This window comes from Protopterus annectens, chromosome 3.part1 (genome assembly GCF_019279795.1).
Source record: "Protopterus annectens isolate FY-2018-M chromosome 3.part1, PAN1.0, whole genome shotgun sequence".
Taxonomy (NCBI): Eukaryota; Metazoa; Chordata; order Ceratodontiformes; family Protopteridae; genus Protopterus; species Protopterus annectens.
Window position 1 is genome coordinate 1,483,753,535 of NC_056732.1, and position 22,999 is coordinate 1,483,776,533.

Here is a 22,999-nt window from a genome sequence, read left to right on the forward strand (position 1 = left end):
TTTTCATGGTTAACTTCCCCTGTGGCCCACCCTACTACTAAGATAAGTGACTGGCATTTTGCAAACCTTCTGTCTGCTTTTGAATTTCTTAGGAACAGGTTCCATTTGGGATAAAATGACTTGCAGAGGTTTATGTAGTTTAGACATGCTATTCTTAAATCTTCCTTAGTTGAGTTTCTGACTGCAACCCTCCCCATGCAAGGGTATCTCCAAGGTTTGGGAAAAAGGCTTGCATTCTGAACAATAGCAGTGTATTGTTTACTTAACAGCTGGTAGTAAAGCACATACAAATATCCAACCTGGATGTAACTGCTAGTAGCCTGTCTATGATATTTTTCAAAACGCATTCCTTCAAATGTATTCTTGGAATGAAGAACTATTATTTTGTAATGTTTTTGATGGTGATTGGTCCCCTGCTCATAGTTTGAAATTTAAGTATTCATATTATGCAACCTGGGTGGACTGTACTGACCTCATGATTGATAATGCACACAAAGCTTGGTCTTTCATGTTGGCTTATTCCATATGGGCTGGGTGGGCCTGGCAAAGGTACTAGAGTTAATCCATGAAGTCTAATTTTGTGTCCCTGCAAAGGTGTGGATTTCCCACACACACACATGGATCCCTGTGCACTGGGAATAACTGTCAAACTGCAGGTGGCTGGGCTTCAGTAGTCAAAAGACTAAATATAGCCACATTCTAGAAAACACCCCAAAGTCTAACATAATGTGATTTCAAAAGCTTCATCCGTACATAACTGTATTTTTTCATCAGTGAAGCCTGCCTTATGATTCAGATTGGAGTCTTCTCAATAAGCAGTTACAAAACTGTAATATTACTAGATTTTCACTGTCTTCAGATTGACTACTAGCAACCTATTAATGGCCTGCAATGTGATTTGGTTTGTGAATTATTCACATGGCACTGTTTGTTTAGCAGCTGACTATTAATTTGCTTAATTTATATCTATTTCCCCAGTTTAGGCACTGTTATTTTAAACAATTGTATTAATCTTAAATACATTTTTGTCATTATAGAGAACTGTTCTTTGATGTTTTACATGTATGTATGTATGTATTTAAGTATTTATTTATTTAACACTTATTAACTAGGTAGGGGACCTGGTTACCAGACTCACTGTACACCAGGCAGAAGAAGAGTAAATTTATTCAAGCCATCAGGGAATGTTGAGAAGCAGGTGTGAGATTCAAGCTGTTGTATCCAGCTATCTTTAGAATACTTTTTCCTGGAGGGTCAAAGTAATTTTTTGATGTAGAACATGCTATGGAGGAAATACAAAAGTTTATCCAACAAAAAGTGACTTATCAAACAGAAGGGAATTTTCTGCTTATTCCTTTGATAATAAAGCTCATAAAGAAACTATGCCAGTAAAACCTGTTTCCAGTGTTCCAAAGGAAAATGCTTGAGGGACAGAAAAATGCACAACAGTTGACTAGAAGAACCAGGAGTACGTTGGAAATGAACCAGAGACTGGAGCTAGGTGATGGAGATCAACAGGAAAAACAAAACAGCAATTATTAAGTTAATGAATAAATGTGGGATTACAAAGCATCAGTAACATTTGTGAAATATGATGGAACAAGAAAACCTGAAAATATTGGACTTTTTGGACTTTTCATGTAGGGACTCCAAAGTTTATGCTCTACTTCATGCCTTTAATGATTGGAAGAACATTAAGAAGAATGGAAGAGGAAGGAAATAGTTAATTAAGTAAAACAATCTTTTTCTTAACAATATTTTTATAAAACATGACATATACTGCATGTTATATAGTAAAGCTTTTCCAGTTATTTTTGTGTGTAATAATGATACTGAAGTAAGCAGGCATCTTTGTTTCTTCTTGTTAAGTTTTAAGAAATGTAGGCACTGCAATGTAAGAAGAGAAGAAACCCTGTACAAAAGAGCATTATATAAGTTTTTTCTTACTTTTGTGTACGGGGAATGATTAGATTAAGGCCCTTGACTTGACCTAACAACAAGATTTAAGTGGAAGCAAGCAAATAAAATAACTTTGAATGTAATGAAAAGTGTTTCTTTATTAAATTACTGTTCACAGTGCAACATGAGAAGCTTGTAGATAAAAGTAAATGTGTATCTGTTTCTCGTGTTTCTGTAGAGACAAGCTAATAAGGACAATAAAAACAGATTACTATTTTCCCCAGTGGCTAAAAGATAATGTTTTCTGAAAGCATTCAAGTTATTTTCTACACTTGGGAGAAGCATAAAGATAAGACAAAAACAGGCAGCACTTAATGGAAGTAGAAGCCCAGGATGTACCATGTGTCTTAGCATGTATAACTTTCATTGTAGGTTAATTCAAGCCTGTGAGGGTAGCTTATCTATTTGGGACTATTGTTCCTGTTAGGTGAATTAAACTTCATTATTTGAAGATGTATATGGTTTTGTGTGCTTGTATTACATTAATAGGTTCTGAGGGTGTGTTTGTTTTTTGTTTGAAGGTTTTCATTAAAAAAAAGTCTTATAAGATGTGACATTGGTTTAAATGGATATGACTAGAAATAGTTGCATAAAAGCTCAACCTGCCAAACATTAGTATATGCATATAAAACAAAAGCTGAAACTAGATATTTTCAAAAATCCGTTATGTATAATTGGTGGAAATAATAACCTCTTATTATAATAGCAACACTTTCCATTTTATCTTTGAATGTGAATGGTCTGGCAGACAAATACCAAAAAGAAAGAGTAGTGAACTGTATGAAAAATGCAGATTGTAAATAGTTATGCTACAGGAGACAAAATTGGAAAGAAATGTGCATGCGAATTTGATAAAGAAAGGATTTCAGAATGGTTGTTCAACAAAATATATGGGACAAAGGAAAAGGGGAGTACTTATATTAATTGCTAGAGGATTTTCAATAGTGAAAAAAGAGGAAAAATATAATAGTGGTAGATTTTAGTAGTAAGGAACTATTGGCAAGGGAGGATGATTACACTGACACGTATTTATATCCAACTTAAAATTGCTGTAATAGAGCTTAGGAAAATTCTGGGAAAAATAATCCACTTTTGCCAGGGAATATTGGGTCTATATCACATTATCAAAATTCCAAAATGTTGAACACCATAAGCTTGACCTTGGAATCTCGAAATGTGATATACTTGAATGCTCAGAACAGCAAATTTTTTCCAAGAGAAAAAAATTGCTGTTCCCAGAATACACACACACACACACACACACACACACACACACACACACACACACACACACACACAGCACAAGCACATCAAAATACATAATCCACACATACACACTTCACAGAACCCTATACTAAACCGTACATACACTACTAGCTATCCACTTACCTTAACCCAACCCTAACCCTAAAGTCCCCAACTAACACACATTCAACTTACCCGCTCCCTAACCTTAAGGTCCCTAACTAATGCTCACTCACCTTACCCGCTCCCTAACCCTAAGGTCCCTAACTATTGCACACTTGCCTTACCCACTCCCTAACCCTAAGGTCCCTAACTATCGCACACTCACTTTACCCACTCCCTAACCCTAAGGTCCCTAACTATCGCACACTCACCTTACCCGCTCCCTAACCTTAAGGTCCATAACTATTGCACACTCTCCTTACCCGCTCCCTATCCCTAAGGTCCCTAACTATCACACACTCACCTTATCTCGGTCCATTCGCACACTTACCTAAATCCGGTCCGTCACCTTCGCACCACAGTCGAGGAAATAGTGAAGCCACAGAAACGGCCACTGAATACTTTCCCTAGGAAAATATTTGGTGTTCTGCAGCTTTGCTATTTCAAGCGTTCGCTGAATTGGCGGTATTATAACATTCAAAGTTTTTAAGACTTCACTGTTATAATATAGACCCAGAAATATTACCTATAGATGGGGACTGGAATTTGATTTGCAACAATGAGTATGTATCTGGGGGCCCTAGAAGGGGAAATTATGAAAATATTTTATATGGAAGATGTGAATTCAGTAATAGGAGGTAAGAGAAAATTTACATATTATTTCCCAAGATTCACAAACTATGCTAGACTAGACAGAAATGATATTTCACAGGAGCATGTGCATTCAGTTGAAAGTTTTGATGTGCATCCAATAACTTTCAGATCACATGCCAATAATAACTGACATAAAAATGCATAACAATGAAATAAAAATGAGACACTGGTGCTACCTGTTAAACAGAGAGGAATTTAAAGAATGGGTAGTGGAAATTATTTGGGAGTTATTAGGGAAAATAGAAATTTCTTCAGAAATTATAGAGACAGAGTGTGGTAAAATGAAAGTAGAGATTAAAAATAGGGTAGAAATAAAAGAAAATGAGATATGGTTGCGAGGTAACAAGAATTATATAGAGGGACTGACAAAGGTTAAAGTATTGCAGAATAAGAGGAATCTCACAGAACTAGAAGAGGCACAACTGCAAAGTGTTAAATAGAAAATAAGGGATTATATGGATAATATGCATGAGTTTAGAAAGACTGCTGTTAAGCAACTGTTTTTTTGATAATAACCCTGGAGGATAAACACATTTAGCACAACAGCTTAGCAACAGAAAGTAGAAAGGGTTGTTGCCAAGCTTAGGGAGCATATAACAAGTTAAATAACTAGAGATCTTGTACAGGCATTAGACATATTTTAGAAATGTTATGAAAATCTGTATAAAGCAGAGAAATGTGGAAATCAAGTAAAAGTACAAATGGAAATGTTTATGGAAGAATTAAATATGCCAAGGTTAGTGTTAGATGAGGTTAAATTACTAACAGAATAGGAGGAGATGAGATAAAATAGTTTTGTATAACCAATACACAGGAAAGTCTCAGAGAAAAGATGGTATTCTTCTGGAAATTTGGAAGCTAAGAGGGAAGAATGTGATAAAAATCTGGAAGGGTTTGTTTAACAGCATTTTAAAGGTATGAGAGGCACAAACATTCTGGAAGAAAACTGTGATGGCTGTAATACCTAAAAATGGTAGACTCATCAGATCCAGCTTCTTATAGGCTCATTTGATTCTAAACCATGGTTATAAAGTGGTTAAGATTATAATGGCTAAAAGAATGGTAAATGGGATTCCAAAAACTGATAGATATGGATCAATGTTGTTTTATAGAGAGGAGGCAAATATTTGACAACATTAATATAACAATTATGATTCAGAGGGCAACAGAATGTTAGAAAATACCACTGTTGCTGGTGAGTCTTTATGTAGAGAAAGCATTTGACAGAGTAAGCCAGGATTTAGTGAGTAGGGTAATGGAAACATTTGCATTCCATATAAGATAATAAAGTTAATTAAGAGGATATATGAGGGATCGTAGGTAAAAAATAAATTGGGGGGTTCCTCTCCGAGAAGTTCTGTTTGAATAGAGGAACCAGACAGGGGTGTCCTCTTTTCCCTTTTTTATTTGTGTTATATTCAGAACCATTGGCATAGAAAGTCAGGAACTCAGAAATTCAAGGATATAATTAATATAGTAATCAAGAAAAGTTGGCATTATTTGTAGATGATATTATTTTGTACCAGATAAAACCAGAAAAGGACATTTCAGTGTTGTGGAACATTCTGAGAGAGTTTCAAGTCTTCTCAGGATACAAAATTAAGATAAAACAAAGGCAATAGCTGTAAACTATGTACCCACACACAAATTAGTTCAGCAATAACCATATTTATGGGGACATGATAAAATGAAGTACTTAGGAGTATGGGTTAAAAAGGATCCTGTTATTTCATCTAAAGATTTTTGGGAAAAAACGAAACAAAACATAATACAAAAAATGAGAAAGCAGGATATAAGCAGAGAAAATGTTTTTAGCCCCTTTTTTTTATACGCAGCTTGGGTATATTTTTATCAGCTGGAGGAGAAATTGTGGACAGCAATTAGTAAAAAGTTGCAAGATTTTATCTGGAATAGGAAGAGGGCAAGAGTCAAGTGGGATAAATTGATCCTTCCAATAGAATTAGGTGGTTTGGGATTAGCTGATTTTAGATTTACATAGTTAAGCTTTCTATACATAGCACAAGCAGAAAGCTGTAATTCAAAGAGGAAAGATGTGGTGAAGAAACAGAAGGGATACTCAAGAAATAAGAAGAGGCTGGGATTTTGGATGCAGGTCCTTAAGGAGAACAACAATAACCACATAGAATATTATATTCATAAAGTAACAAAGTATTCTAAGAACTAAGCCAATATGGGAATGAAGAAAGAACTGTCTGCCAATTGGGATGACTGCAATTAGGGTTGCAGAGAATAGGCAACATGGGAGTGGAATTTACTGCAGAAAAGTAGTAAAAGAATGAAGATATTGGTAGCAAATAATTAGAGAGGGAAATGTAATTGAATGAGAACAGGCCAAAAATTAATTTGGACTGCAGGCTAGAGATTGCCTTCCATATCAAGGACTGATATCAGAGTATAGGCAAAGAGAAAAGAATAGAAGGATCCTAAGTGAAAGATCAGCACTGGTGCAGTTTTTAGTATAATCTAGAAGAGAAGCTTCTGTTAAAAAAGGATAACTATAGGACACGATCAGAGGAGGTTAGAAAGAATTGAGTAGCGACACTAGATAAGCAATTCACAAATAAACAATGGGAGGTTATATGTATGGCTCCCAGATATGGAACAAAATCTAGATGGTTAAGGATCTTTGCTTGGAAGTTTTTTGCATACATACTTTATACCCCAAGCAGACTCCAAATATTTTTTCTTCGTGTAGATTGCAAATGCTGGAGGTGTGCTGAGTAAGAAAAGATGATTTTGAACATATTTTTGGGGAGTGTAATGAGTCAGAAAATTTCCTGCAGATGATTCTGTCAGAAATACTGGGTGAGCAAACTGGTATAGCTAAGGAAATGATTTTTTTTTTAGCTGTGATAGGGACTTGGAATTGCCTAGGCATAGTAAGGCCTTGCTGAGTTTATTTCTCGTAGCCGCTGAAAAAAAGCCATTACTGGAAAACGGAAATCAAAATCTAAACAAACCATACTAGATGTAGTTAACATAGTAAAAGAGATAAAAGAACTGGAGGTGAGATCTTTAGAAAAGGTTAGGCACAAATACATAGAGAAAAATGAGAATTGCAGGCACAATACAGGCAGAATAATGTTTTGGAGGGGGAATGAGGTTTAAGGAAAGGCATGAATTGAATGAGCTATATAATGTTAGACTGACAATGACTGCACACAAGATTATAAGTAGTGTATAATGTTTGCAACTGAAAATATGTCAGCATGGTTTGTTTTCATTTATATAAATGTATGATTGCCAAGTCATAAATGATAATTCAATGTAAAGTTTTCTTGTTTAAAAAACAAAACAAAAAGATAACTGGCTTCAAAAATTGGCTTTATAAATGGTGTGGTTTTGAGGACCCCTATATAACAATGTGGGATATGATGGATGACGGGCCTAGCTCCTTCACTCGAGTTGGTCTGCACATCTCTGTCCATGGCTTTTTCATATTTGCTAAAACATGTCCTGCTCATACTCTGCATTTTTTATTCAAGGTCTGACTTCCGGACATTCCAACATAACCACTTCCAGTTTAACCAGCATTAAGATAGCAGTGGTTAATACTAGAAGTTTGAGCAAAAACTGTCAGTACTTGAGGCTGTCCTGGCTCTTCATAACATTTATGTTTGAGTACTGGTCAAAGCATGGTTCCAGTGTATTGATAATGCTGCTATTATATCAGGGTACAGTACCTGTCATGGATTCAGGCCCTCTAGAAGCTCTGGGGATGTGGACATATTTATCCATAATCCCATCACCTCACATTAGACTCCCACATGATGCTAATCTAGAAATTTTTGAGTTACTAGTAACATTCAACAAAACCTATCAAGTAATTTCTAAGTATAGGAATCCTTCCACATTCCCTACTGAACATAAAGTACACTTAAGCTATATCGAGAAAAATAACTATCAAACCTAAGCTATCCCTCAGAGGTGAATTTAACTACTCATACTACATATTTCTAAAAAGAGTTCCACCCACTCTTGCATAACAAGGACTTAGACTAGGATAGCAGTAGCCTTAAGTGCACTATTAAGATGTGCAGGGCTAGCTTTGAGATTGTTTGCCACTGTGTCCAAAGGTAATCACAAGGCCTTCTTTAATAATATTAGAAAACTCAGCTGTAACACCCTATACTGCCTTTAAATTATATCAGAAGGTGCCACTTGTTCTAGTCCTGAAGCCATTGCCAACATCCTTACTGACAAATTCAGTTCCAATTTCTCTTCATGTACTTAGTCCACTATCGCCCACTATCCACTAACTACCCTTCCTACCAAACTACCCCTAGAACATGTCCCACCTGTACTGTACTGTCTAAACCAAAAACAATAACTCCATGGGTCCAGATAACCTGGTGAGTGACAAATAAGAGCCTCACTCAGCTTCTTCTGAACCTTCTCAACTTTTGAGTCTCCACTGGTTACATCCCAGGAACTTAGATTAATGAGACAATGGAGCCAGTGTATAAAGGCAGGTCCATCAAAGATCCTGGTAATTATGGACCCATAAGTTTCAGCAGTATTGTCTGTAAAGTTATGGATTCCTTCATTATTTAACTCGTATAAAAATATGTCAGTGACTTACAGTCCCTTGATCCAAATCAGTTTGGTTCAGTGAAAAGCTGATCATATCTACCTAGTATAGCTGATTTCTCTGAAAATGTAAGTGAGGTCTTACTTGAGTATGAGTCCATCCACACTGCTTCTATGGATTTGTCCAGTGCTTTTGGCACCATTTTTCATGCAGGTATTGGTGACAAGCTCACCAAACTAAATGTTAAGTCTATGTTACCCCTAGGATAGCTAAATAATTCACAGGTAGAACCATGCAGTTTAAGTTGGTGGCACTTTCTACATACAAAAATATCACAAATGGAGTGCTGTAGAAATCAGTCCTGACCCTCTTCCCTCTAGTGTCTACTTTTCTGATGTGAAAGCAGAAGTTAAATGGCTATGCACTACCAAATGTGCTGACAGCTGCAAACTGGTTGATGTACCAAAACCCCTACCAACAGTAATATATTCCAGCAAGGGTCTGACCATACCAGTGCCTGGTGTTTTGACCATGGGCTCAAACTCAGTGTCAAAAATGTGTATTGTTGCATTTAGGAAGTAGAGCTCCCCTAACTTGCACCATACAAAGTATCCCACCCCTCAAAGTTGACAAAGTCATTAGGCACCTGAGTACATTTACTGAAAACAAGCTACCCTTCAATCATCATGTACCAGTCATGGTTAGAAAATATTTTTATTTACCACAGTTAATTACCAAGGGCATCTCATCTATGTCAGTGGATGTCTTAGTTCATCTCCATACATCCTTTATTAGACGTATCATTGAATACATAGTGTCCTTTACTATGCATCTCTGCAGACACATTGTCCATCTAGAGAGACCTCAGAAATTCCTAAGAATACTGTTGGACTAGGCTCCCTAAGCTACTCAGACAGAGTAAGCTCCTCTCATTGTATCATATTTGTAGAGCTCCTTGCACTGTGATTTCTACCTGACCCTCCACACTATGGAAGACCACAGCATTCTGGATCTGTGGCACCATGAAGTCCAGCATGAAACCTGCTCCTTCATAAACAGGACCTACTGTCATGATAGTTATCAAACCTGATGTATTCTTATTCCTTAGACCAGACTCCACATGCACATCAAACAAAGCAGCACCCTGGCTAACTTTAAAACCACACCCAGTGAGTGAATGGGAACATGCAAATTCACCCTGGGTTATATAGTGTAGCTCTTCTTCATTGGGGCGAATAATACATTACATTTGTTCTGTGTTGTTTAAGCTTTTCAGTGATTACCTATACTGCAAAACCTAATAAGTACCAATGAAACTATGAAACAATACAGAACAACTACATAAGTGAAAGGTATGTTGTATTGTAACCTTGGATTCATTAAGATGCTTTCTCCAAACAGAAACAATTCTAAAGTTGCAATACAATTATTTGCCATTTTTGAGAGCACTACACAGGTTTAGCACATACATTGCAAGTTTTGAACAAGCTATAGATATATGCACTATGTATTGTGAAAGCTGTAATGCAGCACTCTGTATGGTAATTATACTAATTGGGCGACATCAGTGATTTGTAAAACAAATATTCTGACAAGAAAGAATACATTTCTAGTTTATCCTGGATCAAGAAAGCAGGTACATCTGTGCCTGTCCATTAGATGCAACTTGAATTTTCTTCTGAATATACTATATTCATTAGTCCATCTTATGTCCTGGAGGTGGACATTCAAACTTGGAGGAATGATTTTGAGAGAGATCTCTTTCCCCTTTGGTTAGATGAAGGTGGGGTGTAATCAAAAGTGTGTCCTCCTCGTCACACTGGTAGTAAGATGTCTTTCTAAATCTTAATGTATTGGCTAGTAGAGGGTAGTATCTGTTGTTAAGTTGTTTAAAGGTTAAAGAATGTAACAGTAATAAGGCCTTAGTGATCATTATATACTATTTAGCTTTATTTATGGTAATAGAGTGGTGCTCTTGGAGGTTAGCAGGAAAATAAATCTAATAATCTTATTTTCAGCTGTTGAAATAAGGGAAGTATTTTAAGCAGAAGTTTAAGCAGTAATAGGCAAGGTGTATACTACACAAGGGAGGACATTTGTAGCTATTGCTATTTTGGTGCCTGCTATTCGGAGATGGAAGAGTCTACAGCAGGACTTTACTTAAGGACTTTGTCCGCTGGCATATTGGCACTTTATAGTAAAGGAAGTCTAAATATAGGTATAATGTTAGTCCAAGGCATTGTAGCTTTGTAACTGTAGAAAAGGATTGTTATGTGAATCTTTAATACTGATGTTAAAAGACAGAGATTACATCTTCGAGGGGTAACCAGTATCATAACTGTAGAGATTTTAGTATAATTTATTACTAATTTATTGTTTATTATCTGGTTGGTAAGCTGATTAAAATCTTTATGATTGGATTTCTGAAAAAGTTTATAGTTGCTGCTAGAATTTAACATTACTATATCATCTGCGCAGAGGGTGCATGTTAGTTTAGGGAGATCCATAGTGAGGCCAGTGATGAATAATGAAAAAAGTATGGGTCCCAGTATGGAGCTTTGAGAAACTTCACTACTAAAGGAAGAAATATTTGATCTGTTCTCACCAGAGACTATCTGAAAGGGACTATTAGTTAGATCTGACTGTTGTACTGTTTTTTTGTACTAGTTGGATTATGCTAATCCATTTTGTGAGTTGCACTTGTTACACTGTTATGGTGCATTACATTTTCTTTTCTGTAAATGATAATGATGCTCAGCTCATTCATCTGATGCAAGCTTCATCTCTACTTATTTATATATTTATTTTCTAAAACAAAAATGTGTATTACCAGATATGATTTTTTTTGCAGATAAATTGCTCATTTTTCTGTTGTTATTGGCATCTGACACTTTAACTGTATTTATCTAATTGAAAGAACACAGAAATATATCATTGTACTGTAGCTGTATTGAATGGTAAGGTACATTTCTGCATTTTCCTGGATAGCATAGTAATTAAACCATATACACATTATTAACAACAAGTAAATAAATAAAACATAAACAAAAATTACCAACTGAATATATATATATATATATAAGCAAATAAATCAACAGACCATAAAGGAGAGCACCAAGGCTTCTCACTTTTATTTTTGAGTCCAACTAACATGCATTGCAGAGCCCCACTATACTTTTGTTTACCTCCAAAGAATTGATATCTTCCAGTGGGGCTGACAAATTACTAAATAGAGTTTGACTTGGAAAGGACTGTCTTACAGGATGAAATGTTTTATAGCTACAGAACAATCGGAGCAGGAGCTATATATGACTTAGTAACACCTGCTAGCAGTCAGTTAATGATATGTCACATTCCTGACTGCTGCCAGGCTAGATGGCTATGGCAGAGAGTAGGCATAGACATGTTTCCCATTCCCTCACCAAGAAAGGGGGAGTAGGTTACACTTCATAATTTCTCTTCCCACCATTTTAGCTTCAACAGATACCCAGCCACTAATTTAACTCATAGGTGCATAGGTTGATAGGTGTGTACTAGGCTAATGGCCCTGGAGCCTTTACAAGCCTAGCCCATAGAATCACCCTGGTATCATGCCACCTGATCTTAGTTCCCAGTGCCTCTGTCAAGTAGAGCCACTGGAGTGCTCCCCGGGGTGAATTTTCTATTTCCCATCCACTCATCAAGATTTCTCTTGAAGAGGGCCAGTGAGGTGATCCACTTGACATCTATGGGAGGGAAGTCTATTCCATAGCATGGGCAGTCTCTGAGTTATGAACCTGTCCCTCCAGCTTGTTCTGTTGATTGTGGTAATGAGGTTGAGGTCTCTGGAGTGTGCAGTGTGGAGGGTTGGGATTTCTTTAGATGTAGCATTTCTAACAGAACTGGGTCAGACATGGCTTTGTAAGTCAAGCAGAGATCGCCTCTAAGTAGGTGATATGAGACAGAGAATAGTTGGGGTTTTTTGAGTCTGTCCATATAGGACAAGTGTTTAAGGCCTAAGATCCTCTTTGTGAGGTATTTTTGTGGCCTCTCCAGTTGTTGTAGGTGTCTAGTGACATATATCTTAGGTCATAGTCACGACTTTATCCCTCTGCTCCAAGAGCGATGTCATTTCTCTGTAGGTTAGAAAGCTGAATAAAATTTCAGTCTGGTGAAAATTATTCAGATATTCATATTTCTCAAATAGGTTAACTGCAACATAATTTCTTTTTATTTATCTTTGATAACTGGGTAGATTGGCTGACCAACATGGACTGTTTTAGATATGAACTACAAACTTCACTTAATTTTATTAATCATAACAGTAGAGTCTGAAGCATAATCTATAAAGAGAATCTATAAAGGCCCACAACATAGCTGGTGACTCTCTTTTCACCAATACTGTAGGCAGAATATGGAATTCCCTGCCCAAAGAGTTAACTCTAATCTCATCCTTATCTCTCTTCAAACAACAAATTAAAATGTACTTCCAAAACCACTGGCTTTGTTCCTGTAGTACTCCAGGCTAACTTCCCTCTCCCCACCCTCTCTATACCTTTAACCCTTCTTCTCTGCTTAAAACTAGCTTCTACCCTGATTTCTTTTCCCTTATTGTCCTTCTATGCTCTGACCTACATCTACCATCTCTCCCACCTCCTCTTGCTTGTCTTCCTTCCTTTCCTCTCTTCTCTTCTTGCCTCCTGCCTCTTCCCTTTTATATTACTCTTTCATATTCCTTCTACTTTTCTTCCCTTCTGAGCCTTAACTCTTATCTATATGACTGATGCCTTTGCATAACCTTTATATTAGGAAGATTGCTTTTAAACCAACAGAATATTGTATTTGAGTTTATACTGTTTGAATTCTAAATGTATCTTGATATTATTAACAATTTGATTTATATTTCTATTTTACTGTATGTCTTATTAACAACTTGTCTGTCTGCCTTATTTTGTTATGTGTGGAGCTTTTCTCCCCGGGCCTCTACTGAAAATGGGCATATATCCAGCTAGACTAGCCCAGTAAACAAATGTAAAATAAAATAAATAAAATAAAATAAATAATATAACAGATATGGCACACTTTTCTTTGCATGTACAGTAGATGCAAACATTTATCAAAAAATAATATGCTTATATTTATAATTTATTCAGCAGCATGTACAGTGTAGATTATCATACAGTGCAGTTCATGTACTATGTGTAATGGAAATAAGCTAAAAAAACAACAATAAATAAACAGTGTTGAGGAGGACTATGCCAGAAAAAGTTATGAACATACAGAATCCTTTAGTGAGTACTTGAATGTAGTTAGGTATAAGACTATATCATGCAGTTCAGCAGTCTAATTCACCATCATGATTGACCTCCCTTTTTCCCATTTTCCATGTAGAGTTGGGGTGTCATGCAACTGTCACTATGTCTTGATTCAGTGCCACTCTTCTAACTTCTTCAGCACTCATGCCTGATTGTCACAGGGCTTCTCTCACACAATCCATCCATCGCTTTGCTGGATACCCATGGTTATTCCTGTCTGTCTCAAATCTTCTTCACTAGATTGTCATTTGCTTTCCTGTATATGTGCCCAGATGACCGTAATATGTTCTCTTTGACTTTCTCTGCAATTGGAGCTATTTGGGCATCTGCTCTGATGCCCTCATTTCTTCTTTTGTCCTACAGTGTGCATCCTACCACCTATCTTAGGAAATTCATCTCTATCACCTCTAGTTTCCTCAGGTTCTCTGCCTTTACTGCCCAGGTGTCTGTAGTACACAGTAGTACTGGCTGCACCACTGTTTTGTACACCTTACTTTTCAGCATCTTTGCCATTTTTCTGTCATGCACTTCACCTGACATTCTGTGCCAGATGGTGGAAGTCCCTGTGATTCTAAATTTGACCTCCTCATTTAGACTTCAATTGTCCTCAACTACAAATCACAGCTACTTGAGGTTGTACTCTGTTCCACTATTTCCCCTTCTATTTCAATACTTACCTTTTCCTGATTTCTCATTTACTGCCATACAGCTGTCTTATGTGTACTCAGTTTCATTCTTGTGCCTTCAGTTTTGCATTCCATTCCTGTACTCTTTGCTGAAGTTCTTGTTCAGGGTCTGCCTGAAGTGCCACATCATCTGCATACAGCAACTTTGTTGATCTGTTTATCCTGTTTGCTAAGTGGGCTCAAAGATGAACCAACCTTGATCCACACCTTTTCCAAATGGGAACCATCTGTGAGACCAACCATTATTTGTACTTGAGTCACTGAGTCCTTGTACATAGCCTGCACTAATTCAACCAATGTTTTTGGGACTTTGAACCATTACAGGACTGCCCCAAATCAGCTTTTTTGAGACCTTGTCATATGATTTCTCCAAGTCTAGGAATGTCCAGTCAGAGTCTTTCTTCAACTCTAGCTTCTTCTCAACTATCTGTCTCATTGCAAACATTGGGTCAATTGTTATCTGAAACCAGGATACTCATCTGCTGTCTTACACACTGAGACCAATGACTGGTGTCAGAACCATGGCCTTAAGCTCAATGCCAAAAAATGTGTCGTCATCACCTTTGGGATAAACCCGGTTCCCATGAAGTACCACATCAATGGTAGTCCACTGAACAGAGAAGGTTTATAAGAGATCTGTGAACACAGGTTGACAGCTGCCTCTCTTTTGACCACCACATTGCCACTGTGGTCAGAATGTCCTTTTATGTGGTACAACTCATTACTAAGGGTTTTGCATCCAGGAAGAAAGAGGTCATTGTCTCCCTCTACTCTTCCCTCATTAGGCCAAATGATCAAGTACAATGCCCCATTTAGCATGTACCTCACTAGACACCTGCAACAACTGGAGAGGCTGCAAAAGTACCTCACAAAGAGGATCCTAGGCCAGAAACACTTTTCCTATATGGACAGACTCAAAAAATTTCAACTATTCTCTGTTTCATATCACGTACTTAGAGGCAATCTCTGCTTGACATACAAATCTATGTCTGATCCAGCTGTGTTAGAAATGCTACATCTAACTACATCTAAAGAAATGTCAATCTCTCCGCACCACACACTCCAGTGACCTCAACCTCATTACCACAATCAAGAGAACGTGCTGGAGGGACAGGATCATAATCCAGAGACTGCCCTTGCTATGGAATAGACTTTCCATAAATGTCAAACAGAGCACCTCACTAGCCCTTTTCAAGAGAAGCCTTGGTGAGTGGATGGAAAGTAGAAAATTCATGCCGGGGATTACTCCAGTGGCTCTACTCGACAGAGGCACTGAGAACTAAGGTCAGGTGGCACGATGTCAGGGTAATCCTATGGGCTAGGTTTGTAAAGGCTCCAGGGCCATTAGCCTAGTACACACCTATGAACCTATCATTGGCATGTTATCTGAAATAGTTATTGGATACATATCAACACTTTCAATTAAATGCACATGTTCCTGTGAAATGTAATTTCTGTTTACTCTACCCTGTTTTTGTACCTTGGTGAATAATACGTACATGCTCTCTGAGCACCTACAACTGAATTCACATCTTTCTTTCCAAATATTTTCACAAATGGCTTCAAAAATCTACCTTCATTTGTTATATTTTCCTTCTAGGACCCCCAGATAAATCCTCACTGTTGCAAATCAATTTCCAGTCCCTACCTGCAAGTAACATTCCCTGCTGAAAGCTGATTATTTCTCCCAGAATTTTCTGAAGCTCCATTGTAGCAGTTTTAGGTGGAATATATATACACATCAGTGTAATCCTCCTCACCTTTCAGTAGCCCTTTAGTACTAGATATCTATCATTATTATCCTTTTCCTCATCTTCTATCACTATTAGAGTGCCTCTAGAAATGAATAGACATACTCCCCTTTTCCTTTGTCCTAGCCGTTCTGCTAAATAACCATCCTGAAATCATTTCTTTATCAAATACACAAGCTCATTTCTTTCCACAGTTTTCTCCTGTTGTATAACTATTTGTATGTGTATTTCTTATTATAGTTAATTACTTTCTTTTTTTGTATATACCTGTGAGACCATTCACATTCAGCGATAATATGGAAAGTGTTGCCATTATGATAAGAAGTTGCTATTCCCGCCTGTTATGTATAATAGCTTTTTTATTTTAATGTCTGTTTTCAGCTTTTGTATTACATGCACACACTAATGTTTGGCAGGTTGATTTCATATAGTTGTTTCTTGTCATATCCATTTGAACCTATGTCACATCTTACAAGACTTTTTGCTTTAAAAAAACCTAAAAGGAAAAGAAACACCCCCCTGAACACCCCCAGAACCTATTAACTTAATACAAACACACCTTAAAAGAATGAAGTTTAACCCTCCTATTAGGAAAAATTGCCCTAGACTAATAGCTACCCTCATAGGCTTTAATTAGCTTATAATGAACATTATCCATGCTAAGATGCACTGTGCAGCCTGTGCTTCCACTTACAGTAAGTGCGGTTTTCTTGTCTTATCTTTATTCCTCTCCCTGATGTAGGAAACAACTTGAATGCTTTCAGAAAATGTTAGCTTTTTAGCCATTGCAAGAAAAATGTATTCTGTTTGTATTGCTCTTATCAGCTTGTCTCTTTAGAAACATGAGAACCAGACACACAGTTGCTTTTGGCTACAGGCTTCTCATTTTGTACTTTGAAAATTTATTTTCTAAAGGAAAACTTTTCATTACAATGTTCTTTTATTTACTTGCTTCAATGTAAAACTTGTTAGATCAAACCAAAAGCCTTAATCCAGTCATTCCCTTATGCAAAAGTAAGAAAAAAAGCATACCAGCTTAATTTGTGTCATGCTCTTTTGTCCAGGATTTCTTTTCTTTTTACATCATAGTGCCTACATTTTGTAAAACTGAACAAGAAGAAAGAAGAAGGGAAAAAGGGGCATCTGTTTACTTTAGTATCTGTATTGTACACATAAATAACCAAAAAAGCTTTACTGTGTAGTATGCAGAATGTCATGTTTTATAAAAATAATTTAAGAACGAAAATTGTTTTACTTAATTACCTCTTTCCTTCCTCTTCCCCTCTACTTACTGTTCTTCCAAACATTATTGGCAAAAAAATGGACATATGCTATAAAGTAGTGTAATCTGGCATGTGATAATGTATATCTTGTTTAATTACTATGCTGTCTGGGATAATGCAGACACATATGCTTTGGAATGCCTATACATGTTTAACAAAGTTCTGTTCTGCCATATTTCACAAATGTAATTGATGCTTTGTAATCCTACGTTTATTAATTAATCTCTGAGTTGCTAGTTTCCTTCCTGTTGATTCAACTCCCAGTTCCAGTCTCTGTTTTTTATTCCATTTCCAACATATTTCTCATTCTTCTCGTCACCTGCTGTGCTTTTTTTCTGACTCTCAAACATTTTCCTTTGGAACATTGGAAAGAGTTTCACTGACATAGTCTCTCTATGAGCTTTATTATCAGAAGAACAAAACAAACAAACAAAAAAAAACAGAATTGCTTCTGTTTCATAGCTCACTTTTTGTTGGACAATTTTTTGTATTTCCTTCTTAGCATGTTCTGCATCAAAAAATGACTTTGACCCTCCAGGAAAAATATTCTGAAAATAGCTGGATACAGCAGCTTGAATTTCACACCTGCCTCAGACATTCCCTGATTGCTGGAAGAAATTCACAACTCTTCTGCCTGGTGTACAGTGAGCAATCATTTTCCACAAACACTCAGTAGTCTCCAACTTTTAGTACTTTGTCCTTCTGCCACAGTTTTGTCAGAATAATCTCTTTCTACTGGTAGGATTGCATCTTTACTATTAGAGGTCTTGGCTGCTTTATCATGGCCAGGTTTGGAGCATGCACACTATGTGCTGTTTCAAATAACTCCTGCTGTGCAATACCAGCCCACTTATTTGTGGTTTCATAAAATGAATGTTGTCCATTCCTTCCAGTTTCTCTGGTACAGCAGAAGACCTCAGGTTTTCCCTACATTCTCTGTTCTCTGAATCTCCCATTTTTGAACCAGCTCTTCCTGAGCAGTCTTATACTCAGCCAGCCTTTTCTTCATTTCGACCTCTGATTTATACAGTTCTGAATAGCTGTTTAAAGCCATTTCATGCCTTTTGTAATTCAAGTTGATATATTCCTTCAGTGTTTAGTTTAAATCATCTCTGAGTACATTTTATTTTTTTTCTGGAAGCCATCTCTTATACCAAAGCTAGATCGTGAACTGCTCTTTGCTGAACAGCTATATGATTCTTCCCAGTCATTGTTTTCTGTTTACCCTTTCTAATTGATTTTCTTTCAGGATTTCTAAGATTCTTCTTTGCTGGCATACAAAGCAATTTACTTACTAGACAGTAACTGAATTTTACTAAAACTGTGAGAATTACCAGCCCTTATCTCTCAGTTTCTTTTTTCACAGAGCGAGAGTTGAAATTAAGCTGTTGATCAGTGTGCAGTCATCTTGGAAAAGGAAACATTTATTATTGATTCAGTCGATTTTGTCAAAATATGGTTGAATGAAAGCTGTTTTTATTGAAAGATTAGGATTACCCCAAAATGAGTCATAGAACATAACAAATTTGGGACGTGATACATATTCATTTAATAAATTAATGTATTTTAATAGCTATTTCATACTGCTGAGTTTCCATTATTTAGATTGTTAATTGATCACCATAACTCAATGTATATTTGAAATTTCAGATTGTGTACATGGTTGGCCAACATTATAGAATAACATATCAAACTAAGCTTTATGTCTCTGTATAGTCAAGTGCCAGAAAGGCTGAAACAGTTTCTTTAGCTGTGACCTCTGAGTTGAAATGCTCCCAGGGATTCATGAACCTCGGCGCAAGGCCGGCGTTAGGCTTGCGCCAACCGTGCAGTGTGCAGATGGCGCAGTAGTGCCATATGCATATTAATGAAGGCGTGCTGCCACCACATCCACGTGCAGAGGAAACAAATGTGAGTGCATGGGGCTTGTCGAAGCACTGCACGGAGGAGTGGAAATGTCGGCTGTTGACGTGTAACCTAAAATGCTGAATATTACAGTCTGCCTGCAATAGTAATCACACCTGTCAGTGTCTGTGGATACTGAAACATATGCAAAGCAGGCAAGACAGTTCTTACAAGCACAAAATTAAGAAGCAAACACAAATGCACGTCAGCGAAGTCTCCATCCCTCGAACAAATGACGTTTAAAACCATGTGCCCGTATTCTAATGCAGTGTTGATAGTTATACCAAGTGGAAGTGAAACGCATCATGTTAGCGTGCAGCCAACAGCTAAATCTAGCCTAATGATCAGGGTTACCACCTGTCCCAGATTGTGAGGGACAGTACACATCTGGGCAGTTGTGTCCATACCAAAACCATTATAAATGTAAAATATCCTGCGACCGTATGACATAATTATGTCCCACATCGCATGTAATAGTCACATACAATAGTTATTTCCGTATGTAACATACCACACGTTACAAGAAATAGAATAAGCAAGTAAATGAAACAGAAGGAGCATATAAACTGCTACAACAATAAGCTAACATGTAGGCATAAAACAAAAGTACTATCCGTTGTACTGACCGTGGGTATGTGTTGTCCTGTAGAATCTGATTTGTGTCCGGAATATATCCTATCCTGGCCATATGAAAAGGTGGCAACCCTACCAGTGGTCAGAGCATTCGGCCAAAATCTGCCCATTTGTGGTCCAAGCCATTCTTGTCAGGATGTGTCAAAGATGAACGGGTATTACTCGGGTGTACCTATCATGTCATGAAAGATAAGTATTTGCATGTACCTATGTGCGTGATGTACAGCATGTGGAAGGTGAAAAGTGCTAGGGTAGTCCTCACAACCATACAGGTACCAGAGATATGTAGTGTATGCAATGTATTCCCTTGACTGTGACATGGGCCATCCACCAAAGAAGGGATGGATACAGTGTGTGGAATATGGGTGTGGGGGGATGGGTAATGTAATAATCCGCAAAGGCGATACTGTGTTGGATGCACAATAGGTGAACTGGAGGTGTATGAGGGAGCAGTGGGTGAATCAGAAAGAAACACAAAGAACAAACATACACATCCGCAATACAACCTGACAGGCCATACTGTAGAACACAATCACACAAACATATGAATATTAAAATGTGCGATACACATGTACAGAAACGTCACCGGCACATACCCACATAATGGTCTGGACAGAACTGAGCCATCCAACTGCAATACACCTGGATGCATAATTGAATACCCATCATCCCCTCTACAGCACATAACCCGCCCCCATTCCTGAACGTCCACCAAATCCAGCCATACTCGGGCTACTAGCTTGGCACATCCATATCTGCACATAGTGATCACTACTCATATCTAGTAGGCAGTGTCACCCTAGGCAGTGTCAGGATTGCAAACTATGTATCCCTTGCATGTAAAACCCTCTCACATTTTTGTAAGTCCTACAAAAATGAAGGTCGTTTGCTTGTTTAATTTTTGGATATCCCTCATGGGATAAGTATCCTGTGTAAACATCAGACTTGGTATCACGACACGATGTCCAGTCCTGTAGACATCTGGGCACAAGTTGTATGTGCAGTAGTGGTTCACGAGACTGCTCAGCCTCCTGCCGGTCATGCAGAGCCTACTACCTGGGATCAAACACCTGCCCGTGATGCACGTCTCCCAACATGAATTATCGAGAAAATATACTGTACACATTCGCATAGTGGCACCTGGATATAGGGTGATTAAGGTGATGATGTAAGCAGGGTACCTCCTGTCCCACTTTGTGAGGGACAGTCATTGTATGGGTGGGTGTGTCCTGACCAAGAGTGATACAATGGCAAATGTCCTGTGATTGTAGGAAATAACTATGTACCATATTTCATGTAACAGTTGCCTAAAACAGTTATTTCTGGATGTAAAATACATAAATCGTACAAGAAACAGAATAAGCAACTAAAGTGCTGCAGGAATAAGCTCTCATTTAGGAAAATAATTAATGTTCTAAACCCTGTACTGACTGTGGGTATGTGTTGGCCTAAACAATCTGGTGTGTCCAGAATATATCCCATCTTGGACATATGAAAATGTGGCAACCCTACCAATGGTCAGAGCATTTGCACAATAACTGGCCAGCCTCTTAATCACTCATAAAACCAGTGACCTTTGGAGGAAAGGTGTTGAATGACACTTGAATGAATAATGACAATAATTAAGAGTAATAGATGCTTTTAACTTCAGAAAATAAGTATTAATACATATGCTCTGAATCTGTCAACACGTTTCAAGTTAATAGTACTAATATTGTAGGTGTCCATGATTGTCCCTGATTTGTCCTTGCCTTGTCCCTGTCACTGTTGAAATTAGTCCCTGAGTGTTTGAGAGGTTCGTACACATATGTACACCAACCGTCACATTTGTTGATAGTACTATTGAATACCTGTAGTGAAGTCATAAGTGATGGCTAGAATAATATCCTTCGGATATAGGGAGGTAAAGGCACCAGGGATGCATGGTGTACATTCAACTGTATGGGAAATGTAAATAGGTATGTAGGTGTATGTACCGACAGATATATATATATATATATATATATATATATATTTGAATGAATGAATGAATGAACATGGTCACAATAAAGCATTCGTAACAAATGTGAAGGGAAATACCAGTGGAACCACCCCCCACCCTATATTATGTAGTGCCAACATAATAATCTGGTCAGAGGTGTCCAAACCCCTGCGTCTGTAAACACAGGTAGAATGTTAAAATTGGGACCAACTTTGTCCATGTGCTAAGTCTGACATTTGAACGAGTACAGGGCAGTTCCAGTCTCCAGTCGGACAAGCCTAAACCTGGATCACCACACCACACTGACAATCAAACACACGTATGTGCCAGGACTATAAGCTTTGGAGTTCTGAATATCCCTGGAGTGAGTAAACATGCAGCACAGGTCCAGAGCAGTAGGGAATAGGGAATGTCGCATGTGTAGTACTGCGGTTTTCCCAGCAGGATAATGGATGCCTGCTGTGTAAGTGAAGCGGTGAGGCATATGTTAGGGTAGCTATGAACCATGGGTATACATATAAATGAAGCAGAACGCCAATAGTGTAGTGGTTAGAGCATCCGCCTAACGTAAAGGCATTCCCGGTTCAAGTATGACTATAGCACATATCATTTTCTTGTGTAATGAATGCCTCTGTGCTGTAAAGCCAACATTTAAATATGTAAAGGTGAACGTGTGTTTCGCATGGGGCCATTAACCGGATTCCTTCAATCAAAGTGGTACTGTGACTGTCATAATGAATAAGGCACACGTAAGCAGAAAGAAGTGGCAGTAAACATATGTAACTCACAGTAAGCATATGCGAGTGAGCCTGCGCGGGTGTAAGCAGCTCCCAGCATAGCAAATGTATGTCGTTATGTACAGATGTAACTTATATATATAAGGAGTTTAAGGAA